Consider the following 15,522-nt stretch of genomic DNA (forward strand, 5'->3'; position numbering starts at 1 on the left):
TGTGCACGTAAGCATCCAAGGCCCTTACTGGGCAAAGCAGATTTAGTTTTTCCTGATCCGAGGATTGAAAGGGAGGAGGATGAAAGAACATAACCAGGTCTAGGATATAGGAATGCTTTTACCATTCCTGGAGCAAATTCGAGATATGAAGGAGCAACAGAAAGTGCTTGAAGATCTTCTATTCTTTTTAAAGATGTGATAGCCAGCAGCAAAACAGCTTTAAGGTGAGGAACTTCTCAGGAACCTCCTCCAGTGGTTCAAAGGGAGCCTCAGCTAACCCTTGTAAAACCACGGCCAAGTCCCAGGCCAGAACCCTTGTGCGCACTGGAGGCCTCAACCTCAGTGTGCCACGAAGGAAGCGTGTAACAAGGGGGTCTCGTCCTACCGAGGAACCCCCCTCAAGAGGAGCATGATAGGCCGATATGGCCGCCACATAAACCTTCAAGGTTGAGTGAGATAAACCCTCCGAGAATTTTTCTTGGAGAAACCTTAGCACAGTGCTAACAGAGGAATGGACTGGGTCCACATTATTTTGTCTACTCCAAGTAGCAAATAAATTCCATTTATAGGAATATAGCTTCCTCGTGGCAGGAGCTCTGGAGTTAACACTCTGAGGTCTGAAAACGCGCCGACGCGTTTTGCAGGTTTTTTTTCACATTGCAGCAAAACAGACTTAAAATACTCCGTCATTTTTTGTCATAGAGACATAAGTAATATATCAATTTAAACTATAGAATATCCTCTTTTATTTGTGTACACTCAGAGTAAAAACAAAATGTTGTGTTTTTTGTAAAATAAAGAAAACTAACATGATGCGTGATTTCTCCTCTCCCTCTGAACGAAGTCCAATCTGATAGTTCTCAGAAAATTAACTGTAACTTAGTGAATACTAATCACAGAAAAATTACACTTATGTCTAAAAAAACGTTAAGATGTCAGGTTTTAAATCATGTAAGTCAAATCGAAAACAAACCTTCTGTGTTTATGTAATCTGTATGAAAAGAGCTCATTTTCTGCTAATGCGGCCACGCCCACGGAGCCAGCGCTATTCAGACGCAAATTCAGAGGCAATACATGCATTCATCGTCTCAATCGTGTATTTATTGTCTTGAAAAGTGCTTATCTGGATGTAAAAGTCATGGTTAGCGAGCTCTAGAAGACATGCAGTTAGTTCCTGTTTTCTTTTCTTCTATAGATGAATTTTAGATGAGTTTTTGTTTCTTTAGCGCCCTCCTGCTGCTGTATGAATTGGAAACTCCATTCATGGAATAGCCTCTTCTTCTTTTAGATGAATTTGTGGACTAAAAAAGCACAGAGCGCCCTCCGACTTCAAGGATGAATTGAAAACACCAGCGCTCATAGTAATATGTGAATATTAAATAAAAATAACTCCTCTGTATAGAAAATTGACATAAACATATCAGAATCCAATATTTCTCCAAATGTGCATGCTTTTAAACTAAAAGCCTATATTCAGACTCTTTGCATCACAGAAATACATTATATTTTAAAGTACAATATAAAACCATTACTTTATATTGTAATAATATTTTTCTGTATGTTTAATATATCATGATGAGCTTGAGACATCACAGAAGGTTTTTTTCACAGCCTACCTGACTGAAATGCCTCATTGATATGCAAGTCATTTCAGCTCATTACTATCCAATTCTTTTGTCTTCTCAGGTGAGAATGGCCCATTTTCAGTGGTGATTCACGCCTCCTCGCATACTGTGTTTCTTGGCAAAAAGTGTCTTACAAAAACTAAATCAATATATTGTTTTATATGAAGGAATAGGCAGCATAATGTTTACATAATTTTGAAGCAAAAACTCTAGTCTACAACCTCCAAGACCCAGAAGTCTTGTGAACACAGATTTACTATACTTTTTTTGGCCTTATTTCAGTGACTTAAGTTTTTTGTTTTTTCAATAACCACGCATAAATGTTATTCCTTCAAAAACACAAACATGTACATACATGTTCCTCACATATTATTGTAGCCTAGTTTGTGCTGAATACAGTGTAATGACACTTTTGTCATTAATATGTTATTAATATGTATGAACAACTGAAAAAAGCACAAATGTCAGGGCATGTCAAAACTTCTCCAAGCCCCAAATCAGCCTCAGACTCCAGAGGGTTAAGAATGGTCTCCACAACCTCAGTTGGGAGACCAACATCTATGAGACTGGCCCCCTCAGAGCCTCGGCCACGTCTGTACCATGGGATCCAGCCCCAAGGGTGCTGGATGTGTGAGGGAGTACCAGAGCGGACATTGGGTTGACTCTCCCGAAGCAAACAGGTCGACTTCTGCACGACCGAAATTTTTCCACAGGAGGTCACAGGCCTCAGCCCCTGCCTCGACAGGGCGTCTGCTCCCACATTTTGATACCCTGGGATATATGCTGCCTTCAGAGAGAGCAGTTTCCCATGGGACCACAGGAGGATCCGACGGACCAAGTAATACAGTTGGCGAGACCGCAGACCCACCTGATGGTTTATATATGCGATCACCGCTGTGTTGTCCGTGCAAACCAACACATGGTGATCTCTCAGGTCCGGGAGAAAGTGTTTCAAAGCCAGAAACACCGCCATCATCTCCAGCCGATTTATGTGCCAGGAGAGCTGATGGTCCTCCCATAGACCCTGAGCCGAACGACCACTCATGATCGCCCCCCAGCCCGTGAGGGAAGCATCTGTCGTAAGCATTACACGACGAACAGAAGTCCCCAACACGGGTCCCTGGAACAGGAACCAGGGATCTTTCCACATGGCCAGAGCACGACGGCATCGCCGCGTGACTTTGATCATGCGAAAGGGATTTCCCCTCGGAGAAAACCCCCTGGTCCTGAGCCACCACTGTAAGGGTCTCATGTGCAGAACGCCAAAAGGTATGACGTTGGACGCAGCTGCCATCAGACCCAGCAGTTTCTGAAACTGTTTTACAGTGAGTGACTGGCCTAATTCCACCCCCAATGTGCCCGCATCGTGGTGGAGTCCCAGACTACACCCAGATAAGTGGTAGTCTGAGCCGGAACTAGCACACTCTTTTTGGCATTGAGCCTCAGCCCAAGCCGTTCCATGTGACACAGAACAGCATCTCAATGCTGAACTGCTAATTGCTCTGATTGAGCTAGGATCAACCAATCGTCGATGAACTTCGTGAATGTGCGGGGTGATAATGATAGGCCAAACGGAAGATCCTTGTACTGGTATGCTTCGCCCCCGAAAGCAAACCTGAGGAACTTCCTGTGTGAAGGATGGATGGACACATGAAAGTATGCATCTTTCAGATCTATGGCCACAAACCAGTCCTCGGACCTGATTTGTAGAATAATTTGTCTAAGTGTAAACATCTTGAACTTGAGATTTTGAATTGAGCGATTTAGTACACGTAAATCTATGATAGGTCGTAGACCTCCATCCTTCTTTGGAACAATGAAATAGCGGCTGTAAAAGCCTGACCACTTGCTGGGAGGAGGAACCCTTTCTATAGCTCCTTTTCGCAAAAGTGTCATAACCTCTTGTTCCATAACCAGAGACTGCTCGGGGGTCACCACTGTGGGGAGGACCCCGTTGAACTTGGGCGGGCGAGACCCGAATTGAATTCTGTAAACCTTTTCTATGATGAGCAGCACCCACTTCGATATATTCAGTAGAAGTTTCCATTCTGCCATAAAATCTACTAAGGGAACCAGTCTCTTGCGACTGGCCTCTGGTGTTTTTTGAGCACTTGACTCGCTGCTCTGAAGCGGCGCGCCGGCAGAGAGACGAATCAGGGAGGGTCAGCGGAGACCACTGTGCCCTGACGCACACTGGGTGGCAGGGTTAACAGACCGGTCCCCTGAGGGCGCCGAAGGGGAGCGGGGGATAGATATAATTTTCCCCGGCCCCCTTCGGAGGGGGCCGCCCTCAGCGGTTCCTGACCCACAGACGTCAGGACCGCTTTGAAGCCTTCCTCGCGATAATTATGCCCCGCAGGTCCATCTTACCCTTAGAAGGCTTCTTTTGAGCGGACCGACCCGATCCCCAAGCACTCTGCGGGGATCACGGGTGGCCACGCTCACTTTTTGTTGTGCTCTGTGGTGCGCCGAGGAGCTCGTAGACAGCCAAGGCTGCTCCCGCTCAGCAGCCTCGGGGGGTTATGAACGGTGGGGGAGGAACCTCTGAAACGCCGCAGATTGCTTTTTAGCCTCCTGGAACCTCTCTGACTGATGTAACAGCGTCGCCGAAGAGGCCCGCAGGAGACAGCGGCGCATCCATAAGGGAAGCATTATCTTGCTCCCTTATGTCAGATAGGTTCAGCCACAGGTGCCTCTCCGTGGCCACCAAGGCTGCCATAGACCGGCCAAATTTCTTTGGCCGCCTCTTTGGTGGCCCGGAGAGTGAGGTCAGATGCCCCTCTAATCTCTTGTATACAGTCAAATGTGGCATCCCCGCTTTCATCAATTTCGCCCAGCAGGTCTGCTTGGTAAGCCTGTAGCAGCGACATGGTGTGAAGACATGCCGCCAGACCTGCCGCCGCGTAAGCTTTGCCACACCAGGCTGGATGTTGTTCTTAGGGGCTTGGTGGGCAATGTCGGGGCTTTTAGCGACGACGCCGACTCGGGTGAGAGATAGACCGCAATCGTCTCCTCAACCCGGGGCATCGCCGCATAACCGTGCTGTTTCAGCCCCGCGACGTTACTATAGACCGAAGTCTGGGGCTGAATACCCTGTACTGCACGGGCCTCCTCCACGATCTTGTCGCCTCGGTGTGGAGGTCGGGAACAAAAGGCAAGCCCGGACGCTGGGGTAGCGACAGGCAGAAAGTGCTCATCCAATTTGCTCTTAGGTTTTGACTCTGCCCGCTCTGCTGGCCAATCGATCTTTAATTTGGCCACAGCCCTGGTCACTACCTCCAGGAGCTCCTCATATGCTGGGGCGGAGGATGGCGGGTCCTCTTCCCCAGTCTCGCCGCTCACCACATCAACCTCCTCGGAGGAAGAGAGGTGAAGCGCCGGTGCCTCTCTCTGGGGGGAAGAAACCGCAGCGCGTGCTTCCACCGCCTGAGAAGAGGCACCGGACCTGGCAGGTGAGGGGCGAGATAAGGCTGGGCCCGTCTGAACCCCCTCTGCCTGATCCATCTGCGATCCCCACGAAAGTAGTTGGCGCTGTGCCTCAGCAGCAGCAGGACCCGGCCCGCGGGGAACGCTTGCCGAGGCACCCTCCTCGAAGAGTGCCCAGCACGATCTCAGAACCCTGAGGGTGAGCTTCTCACAGTGTACACAGACAGCTCCCTCGAGAGCCGCCTGTGCATGCTCAACCCCCAGGCACATAACACACATATCATGTGTGTCACCATCAGGAATGAATCTGGTGCATGGGTGAACACACTTTCTGAATCGCTTTTCCGCCATTATCAGTGCCATATATATATATATATATATATATATATATATATATATATATATATATATATATATATATATATATCGTTGTGGAATGAAACTCTTGTCCTCAGACAAAGAGATCTTGTCTTTCTAATATAATTGAGGGAGACAAACAACACCAAATAAGACACACAAGATAACATAGAGTGCTTGCTGAAGACACAGAAGCTAGCATCCGGGTATGCTTTATAGTTTCCTGGTCCATGACGTCACCCATCTCTGATGTCTTGCTACGCGATTGGTTAGATACATGAGTGCATCAGTGACGACATCACGCAGAAGGTTCCCAATGCGTCTCCACGCTGCGTCGACAGTTCCCACGAAAGGGAACTGCATGTTCAATATACCCTGAACAGACTCTTTTATTATGGACAACAAACCAGGACCAACAGTGTCAATAATTTGTCTCAAGAAGCACATTGGAATAATATCTTGCGGTGAAGTAGTTTGTTTCAAATGTTAAACAGTCTCCTTAAAAGTGATGGCTTGAAAACCTGATAAAGTAGCCAAGTATAATGGAGAGACACTCACCGTTTTTTTCATATTGGATCTGGACCTGAGAATTCTCAATGCATCAAGAGACCTGTTTTTCAACCAGTTTTGGTTGAAAAAATAGAGCTTTTTTTTTTTTTTAAATTGAATAATATATTTTGCCCTTGCTGCTTACACAGATTTTTGAAACTTTGATAAGAGGATTTCATAACACGGCATTCTTCCATTTATGTGCCGAATATCATTTAACCATGGGACTGACTTGGGTTTACCCAAAAGCTTTAATATTTTAAAATTCTTTAAGCATTGCACAGTATATGTGGATATTAAGTAAGTTCAACAAATTCTTGGACATTAAATAAAGTTTACTGAAAAAGGTTTGTTAGAACAACTGTTAGGTTTTACAGTGTAGAGATGTCATATCAGTCACAAGTTAAATATGGAGTACCGCAAGGCTCAGTACTAGGACCGTTGCTTTTCACTCTGTACATGCTACCCTTGGGAGATATCATTAGGAAGCATGGCGTTGGTTTTCACTGTTACGCTGATGATACTCAGCTCTATATTTCTTCGCGCCCTGTCGAAACTTACCAATTTAACGGAAATGACGAAACTTACCAAAAAATTTACAGGATGTATAGCTGATATAAAAAATTGGATGACTAGTAATTTCCTACTACTAAATTCAGAAAAAAACAGAGATTCTAATTGTTGGACCAAAAACTTCTTCACGCAATAATCTAGAATACTGTCTAACACTTGATGGCTGCTCTGTTACGTCTTCGTCGTCAGCTAGGAACCTGGGTGTGCTCTTTGATACCAATCTTTCATTTGAAGGCCATGTTACTAGCATCTGTAAAACCGCATTCTTCCATCTTAAAAATACATCTAAATTGCCCTGAATGCCTAAACCATATTAGCCCGGTTCTGTCAACACTGCATTGGCTTCCTGTTAAACATTGTACAGATTTTAAAATCTTGTTAATTACTTACAAAGCATTAAATGGTTTAACTCCCCAGTACTTGAGTGAGCTTTTAACACATTATAATCCTTTACACTATTGCGATTTCATCATTTAGGCCAGCTGATAATACCTGATAACACCTAGAATATCAAAATCAACTGCAGGCGGAAGATCCTTCTCCTATTTAGCACGTAAACTTTGGAATGGTCTTCCTATCACTGTTCGGGAAGCAGACACACTCTTGTCAGTTTAAATCTAGACTAAAAACACATCCGTTTAACCTGGCATACACATAACACATTATCTACTTCTATAGGGTTAGGGTTAGGGTTAGGCTAAATTGTTAGGCTGCATAGATTAGGTCATCCGGACCCGGGAACACTTCCCATAACAAACACCCGATGTACTCGCTACATCATCAGAAGAATGGCGTCTACGCTAATATTAGTCTCTCTGTTTATCCTGAGGTTTGCCATATCCAGATGAGATGAAGGACCTTCGCCTAGACACCACGAAAACGCAGCCCTGAGGTGTCAACTAAACTATCCCCTGCAAAGGCCTCCTTCCCTTTCTTTTCCCTATGTATAGATAAAACGTTATCAAAATGATATCATCCGCAGAAATGATTAATAATTCTGTATTATGCAAGACAAATAAGACAAATAATTTGGCGATGTCATTTTGTAAAGAAGACTAAGCGTCTGCACACATACACATTCATACAAGCATACATTTAACACATAAACACGTAAATGAACGGCAAGAACGCATTAAAAGTCTTCTGTTTTCAGTTAAAAAGGTATAATTTAAGCGGCCCCTAAGTTAATAATTAACAATTTTTAAAACGGAAGTGATTCAATCAAAAACTTACTTTAGCTCGATAACAACTTTTTCCTAGAGGTGCTGTAAAGAAAAAACAATCTCTGTCCATTAATTTTGCTATTATCACTGTGAAGCTGCTTTGAAACAATCTGTGTTGTAAAAAGCACTATATAGATGAAGATATCTTGACTGTCACCTGATGGAGTTTGGGTTCCTTGCCACTGTCGCCTCTGGCTTGCTTAGTCGGGAACACTTAATATTCAACGATATTATTGATCTGACTGCATTGACACCATTGTATGAGAACTGAACTAAGGTGAGCGATGACATTACTGTTTTCTCCAGAGCTGCTGTACAGATAAATGAACTAAATCTAGTTTTAGTCAGTCAAACTTGCATCACCTGACTCTCAGCTGATCCACGTCTACCTAATTGAATATGATGCCTATCACAGCATCCTTATATAAGGTCCATCAGCATTTTCAGCAACTATCGTGTTGACCAGGAGCTGATTACCCTCCTCCATCCCCAGCTGCAGCTCTCGTCAGGATTTGGCCTTCTGAGTCCCCTTTGAATCACAGTAATTTCTGGAATTATGTTGTACATTAAATTATTGAACATTAATGATATATGCAATACATTTATGTTGGTTTTCTATTTACCCTATAGGGGGTTATCACTGCTCTTCCTGCTCTTATGAACCATACAGCCAATCCAGACTGACATCACTGTTTTCTGCAGAACTTAATCATTATTTTCCTCTCTATTGCTGTAAAGCTGCTTTGAAATCAATCTGTATTGTATAAAGCACTATATAAATTAAGGGTACTTGACTAGATGTAGATTTTGTGGGCGTGTTTGTGCCGCTGCCTGATCTACATAATTCATTTAGTGAATCAGGGCTAAACCAGCACAGATAGCATGCAATTCAAAATGGCAGTTCATTCTTGGTGGATTCCCTCCTGACTGTTACTGTCACGTTTAATTTTATTATCAGTTTCAGTACCAGTTGCAATATAAAGAATATCTGCTCATCTTTAAAAATATAGCTCAGTTTTAGCATAAAGATGTTTTATTTTATATCATCAGACTCTGAAGTGAGCTCTCTTCTATGGCTATTATTAGAAAGTTTGGATGTTTATGGCTTTTCTCTAAACCTGAGAAAGGTATACTGGAAAAATTAGTATTTAGAGCATTACACAATTTATGTTGTTTATTTTTCAGTATGTTCAGTATGTTTAACATCCAAAAAGTATGTAAAGAACTCGATATTAATGTATTAAAGCTGCTTCTTAAGCTGCCACTAAACAGTGAAATTACTTTCACCAACCTCAGAAATGTATTATTTACAAATGCTAGTAAGAAAGAGATTATTCATGCTAAACTAAATGTGTTACGACTTCAACTATCTGCAAGAATCGAAGGTGTTGTCAGTCATGTTCCCACTTATTTCCTGGCTTGCCCAATCATTGTATAGAGGAGTTGTTTATGTCCAATAAACAGTTGGATGTTTTTTCAGTTGGAAGTTAAAAGGTTAAGGTGTCTTCAGTGGGCCATCATCCTAGACAGATTCATGTTGAACAAACAGCACAATGATTGTACAGATAAACATTATTGCCATGCTTCTCTTATAAGAATCGCTGCAGGAAACCTAGTTGTGTATAAAGCATCATTCTTCATCACTTTCATGAATGACACTGATCTGAAGACACTTCATTTGGTGTGTTTCACCCTGCCGGAAGTTTTATTATCCTCATTCATTCCTCTGTCCTGTTCTTCTCATCTTCACTCAATTGAAACCGCTTTGCATCATGAATGTTTGCCATTGCCAGCGGTACAAACCATACTATAGCTGGCAAATTTCATCATTGTGTCATATATACAGGGATGCGCATTGTTTGTTGAAGTGAAATCACAAATGGAGAACATGAATAGGCTTCTTCAAAAAATTCTGATACCCTTTTCCCATTCTCTCTCCTGCAGTGGCAATATCTGTGACCTTTTTCCCCGTTTTCCTGTGAAACGATGAGCTGAAAGTTGACAACTGAAACACTTCAGACAGAAGCAGAGCGAGAGACAAAAACTGAACATGAAAAGAAGGAAGGTGAGGGAGTACAGTTTGAGAGTGGATATTTCCACAGGCGAATAGTGGCACAATGTGTCATTTGCATTTATATTATTTTTCGGCACTGGCGTCCCTCGGGCTAGCCTGTTAGCAATGGCATCATGCCAATGACTGAGATTAGATGAAAGGCAGCAGATAGATACCTTCCTGGATAAACACATGTAATGACAACCCACAGACAACTTCAGAGCGCGCAGATATATTTTGACACAAACCGCATTGTTCAAGAAACTGAGCTAACATGTTTGAGAGGCACTTTCTGAAGTTAAACCTGGCTGTTCTCTCATACAGATGGAGATCTGAACTGCAATTCTTTTTACTGGAACAGGCATGTCCCAATACTAACAAAGAATATACTGATGAATTTATGGATTTTGTAGGAGGTATTGTCCCTAACTTTAAAACAATTTAGTCATCTTTACTGTTTGCATGCTATGCTTTGTTACTCAGAAAACCCAAGTAAAAATTAATTGACTGGTTTGAGTACCATTTCGCCAAGCAAAAACAAAAACAAAAACGAAAAAGAAAAGAAAAAAGGGCAGAGCAAAAGTTTTTTATGGCAGGGCAATTCTTAGACTTTTCACTCATTTTCTCCATTTCTGCAGTTATCTTTCTTTAGTTGCATTCACTCATTTTCTTAAAGTGATCTTGAGTGTTAAATTATCAATACAACTAAAATTGGGATAACCATAAATTCATGTTGATTTCCTAAAAATTCTTCTCACCATTTTAGTGATTATCGTTTCCTTTGGTTGTGCACTTGGAACTTCACTTATATAATTACGACTCTCTTCCAGTTGATTCCAATTTATTTCCAAATGAGAGATTACAAAGGAAGAGATATATTAAATAGATCACTTTTAAAAAGTGACACAATTTGGCACTAAACCAATAACTAATTTAGACTTTCTGTAGAATTTTGGTTTATTTGATTATATCACTTACATGTACAGCTCTGGAAAAAATTAAGAGACCACTTAACATTGATTTCTGAACTTGGAGTGGTATCTTAATTTTTTCCAGAGCTGTATGTCATAAACACCATACTATTGTGAAACATAAAACTTTTAAGGGGGTTGATTCCTCTCTAGTTGAGCCAATGCCTTGCAATCACCCTTGCTCAAGTCACACACAGACATCAACATTCAGCATGCAAAACACAACAATGGTAACAGTTAAGTTTTTGTTTTTTTGTTTTTTGTTTTTTTTTAATTAATAAGACCATTACAATTTCATTTGCTGTCATTGTTTGTGTAATACTGACACAAGACAGCAAATAAAATTGTAAAATAAAGCCACAAACAGTAAAACAAAGCAATTACTTTATTTGTGCCGCAATGCACTCTGGGAGTACACTTCCTCAGATCACAGATAGAATTAAGTTGACAAAACTTAAATGGTTAAATTAAGATCAACTTAATACAATTAAGTAAAGATTACTTAATTCAATTTAGAAAACTAGTTGCCTTAATTGAATTAAGTAAACTGAACAAATTTGTTTTTACATTTACTACCATCTGATAACGGTCAGATAAGTCTGATTTAAACCATGACAATGCAATTCCACTAATGCCAACATAATTTTCGAGTCTGTTCAAAAGAATCTTGTGATCGATAGTGTTAAATGCAGCACTAAGATCCAGTAACACTAATAGAGAGATACAACCATGATCGGATGTTAAGAGCAAATCACTAGTAACTCTAATGAGAGCCGTCTCAGTACTGTGATACCGTCTAAATCCTGACTTGAAATCCTTGCAGATAACTCATGGAGTGAATATGCTCCGCAGAAACACCAGCACTCCTCCTCTAATGACTGCAACTCACTGCACCTGTGTGATATAACAGGCGCTATTAAAAGAGACAGACAGGAGAAGAAAACAAAACCTGCACAACACAGCACTAAGCAACACATACATAAATTAAAATGCTACATAACATGAGGACATTGCTGAACACAATTTGCATGGCCCACTTCAGAACTTGCTAGTATGGATGATGCAGCAGACCGTGGAAACCATTATTTTCGGCTGATTTACTAATGATCACCAGCAAGTGTGCACCAACATCCTGTTTAAATAAATGTTCATTCAGCACCTGCTTTCATTGGATGCTAATAGCACAATGTAAATTGAGTAAGGAAATTAACACAAAGTTTTGTAAAGTGCAATCTTTAAACAGCCTAATTTTCATAGAAAAGAAGCATGTTTGTGTGGAATGACTTAATAAAAAAAAAATGATGCTATTTTGTCTTAAAGCAGGTATTTTGCAGGTGGTTAGTGTATAAGACAGGTGTTTGCGCAGTAATAAGATGAGTCACAAAAGTGGCAAAACTGTTTAATGAATTATCCAGTCTTTGTACAATCACTCAGACATCCTCAGATACACAATGTTATACAAGAGTTACTTGGCAACATTGATTCTACGTTTCTACATCACAAGTTAAGCTTGATAGGATTTGTGGCAAAATGCCAATTACTGCAGATACTACTGTGTTTTAAAGCACAAATGTACAGTAATGAAATTACAATGGAAGAAACAGGGCCAGCTTTGAAACTGGTTTAAAAGTAGAACTGGCATCCATTGCACATATGTCACCTCTCTGAAATTTGGCCTGCGCTCAGACTGTTTACCTGCGTTTACTAGTTGACATTTGTTGAAAGTGGCCTTTAGTAAAATGGACAGCCTGAGTGATGAGATGTGCATTCTGAGTGTGTGTGTGTGTGTGTGTGTGTGTTACACACATTTATCAGACAGCCTTTCCTTCAATCCTCTTCTAAACACAAGCTCTAACATACAATCCACCAGAAATTATCATATTTTGTGATGATGAAATATTAGCTAGGCTTACAAAGAAACCATTTATACAAGTTAATCTGGAATGATGATCTCTTGTTTGATTTTTCCTAAAATAAATGCTTGAATGGGTTGGAAAATTATCCTTTTTATTTCTTCCTGAAGACATGCGTTTTGCTCCACATGTCCGTTTGGCCACCAATGGACATAATTAAGCCTCTTTTTTCTTTCATTTCTTTTCTTTTTGCTTAAAATATTGCCGCTTTTTAATGTAGTTTAATTTTGTAAACTTTGTCAATTTTGTCCAGCTAATTTCCTGATTTATGTGTAACTTACATTGCACTGTCTCTTTGAATCATTATTGACTTCAGTTCATCATCAGGCCAGGGTGCATTTAAACATTTACTTAATTTTTCCTAAGTGGGGCATATTTATCCATTATGTCCATTATTATATCCATAAACATTTTCAAGGCATTATCTACATCAAGTTCATGACATGCTCCAGACTACTGCTTTATTAACAAATAAATATTGTATATGACCCACGTAATACAATCCTAGTTCTTTTTTGGGGGCAATTTTGTCTTTTTAGTTAAAGCAGACTGCGACTGATACTGCCTGAGATCAAATTGCTTGGAAATGACAAAACAAAGAAAACTTTAAGAACATTTGTTCCCCCTCAGCATCTTGGCTGAGGACATTATCTGTTTTTCTTTGAAATGTAAAAGTTTGACAACATTTTTTCTGGGTTTACCCCTCCTGACAATGTTCAAATGATGTTTTATTAACAAAGTTTGGGAGGAGCATGTTCAGATAATCTATTCAATCAGCAAGAGGAGCCCTATAAATAAAAATAGATGAGTGTGGCGGCACATTTGTCCTGATTTTTCTCCACTTTGCCGACCCGGCTGCTCAGACTGAAGTATCGATCACGCAGTTCTCTCACCCCATTAGAACAACTGGAAAGCTCAGACTGAATGTTATCCAGTCTGTCTTGCAGAGTTTTAAACTGCGCTTCAATGAACTGCTGCTGTTTTTCCATTGCATGGGCGATCATGATGGCAAGGGGCTCTTCCATCTTGTCCGCCTCAAATACTTGATGGTGCTGTGTTTGTTTGGCAGCCGATTTACCTTGACGAGGAGTCATACTGTCGATGCACAGTGTCAAAACGTAAAACAAAATGTCTAGTATTTGGCAAAAAAAAAAAAAAAAACATTATATATAATGAAAATGAGTAGGGTAAAGCAGAGCTAAAACACTATGCTGCCATCAAGCTCAAAGGTCACCCCATTTTTGCGCATTTCTAAAGATGGTCTCCTTGTTTTAGGCTAAATGACAAGTAGTGATGCCGCCTTTTTTTCCCAAGTCTCCTCCATTCTGTCACATGATGGAGTTAGGGTTCTTCCCTCTGTCGCCTTTGGCTTGCTTAGTTGGGGACACCTAATATTCAACAATATTATTGATTTTACTCTACTGACAATATTGGATTAGAATTGAACTGAGCTGGACGATGACATCACTGTTTTTCTGCAGATCTGCTTTATGAATGAAATGAACTAATTTATTAATTGAGAGCAGAGCTTCTCAAACCCACCGCTGCACATTCTGTGCCCCCCTCATCCTTCACATCTTGTTCATGTCCTGCCATCTCTACGATGAGCTGATGAGTTGAATCAGGTGCGTTTGATGATGGAGAGACACAGCATGTGCAGTGGAAACAGGACAGGTTTGAGAAGCTCTGGTGATGACTCGTCATTTTAAAAATCCACTAATTATATTTGGAAACAAAAGCCACTAAACATTTGATTGATATCTGTTCAGAATCTGCAAGAGAAGTTTTTTCCCCTAACTTTTCTAATGGAGCCACTGGTTGACATCATGGTAACGGCGGTGAACAGCTGTCATTGAACACTGAGACTCGGTATCAGAGAAAGAGCAGAAGGCCAGAATTAATACACTTTCCTCAAGAGCTGCAGTTTACTAAAGGGCAAAAGGTTCCAGATATAGAGCCCCGCAGCAGAAATAAAAGGGCAAAAAGGACGTAATAATATTCTAAGATTTATGCCCGTTCTGTGTGCTGTGAAGTCTAGTCCGTAAAACCAATACTACATTACTCTGTACTACTATTACGCAGCTGATGTTGCATTAGTGCGTGCCCAGAAAGAACAAAAACAACTTACAAAAAGAACTTATTCTAAACACTAAACTTTTGTGGTGATTACTTTAAAAAACAAGACTTTTATGTGAGAAATGAGTGAAGAGTTCTTACCTTGCCCACATACAGCGGGTCGGTCCCAGTGTATTCCTCAAGCACAAAGAACTGATTCCAAACCCAGTTACGTTTCTGTCTTTGCAGGGCATCCTGTGAATGTTTGGGGTCTTTCTGGGGTCGATCAGGGGTCACGTCAGCAGACTTCAGTCCCCAGCAGCTCATGCTATGAACAGCTAGGAGCCAGACGGCACAACATGCGAGACTCCCACAAAAACTCATCTGGGGCAACGTGAAGGATCACCACAAGATACGGATCAGTATGAAAATGTTCTGAAATATTACCAAAAATGCAGAGAATGAAACATTAAACCCTTGCAGTTTGTGGTTTTTCCAAAGTTTTTGGTGCACAAAACCCAGAAATCCTTGATGTGATTACAGTGATGTCATTCTGAAGGACAGTCTTCTTATGGTTCTTCTGCATGAGGAGTTTCTGATACCTATCAGAGAAAGAGAGATAAAACAAGGGTTAGAGGATCTGCCTTCAACTATCGTAGACTTTCTGAAGAAGAGTTGTCCCAGCAAACCCCACTACGATGCTTGTGTGTTGGGTGGATAGCAGGGTGTTGTTAAAAGCAGTTGGTACATCTTGCTATGCAATTGTGAGGGTGATCT

At 41.1% G+C, this 15,522-nt stretch overlaps 1 protein-coding gene across 1 annotated transcript in view; it reads right to left on the reverse strand.

Moving 5' to 3' along the window:
* The window catches only part of LOC137013463 (cadherin-7-like), a 98,467-nt gene extending 83,482 nt beyond the window's left edge, over positions 1 to 14,985 (reverse strand). The window contains exon 1 of the mRNA XM_067377236.1: positions 14,908 to 14,985. The gene's annotated coding sequence lies outside the window, so the exon portion shown is untranslated. The remainder of the gene's footprint in view (positions 1 to 14,907) is intronic.
* Positions 14,986 to 15,522: the final 537 nt, after the last annotated feature.

Source organism: Chanodichthys erythropterus, chromosome 23, assembly GCF_024489055.1.
Source record: "Chanodichthys erythropterus isolate Z2021 chromosome 23, ASM2448905v1, whole genome shotgun sequence".
In the NCBI taxonomy this organism is placed as follows: domain Eukaryota; kingdom Metazoa; phylum Chordata; class Actinopteri; order Cypriniformes; family Xenocyprididae; genus Chanodichthys; species Chanodichthys erythropterus.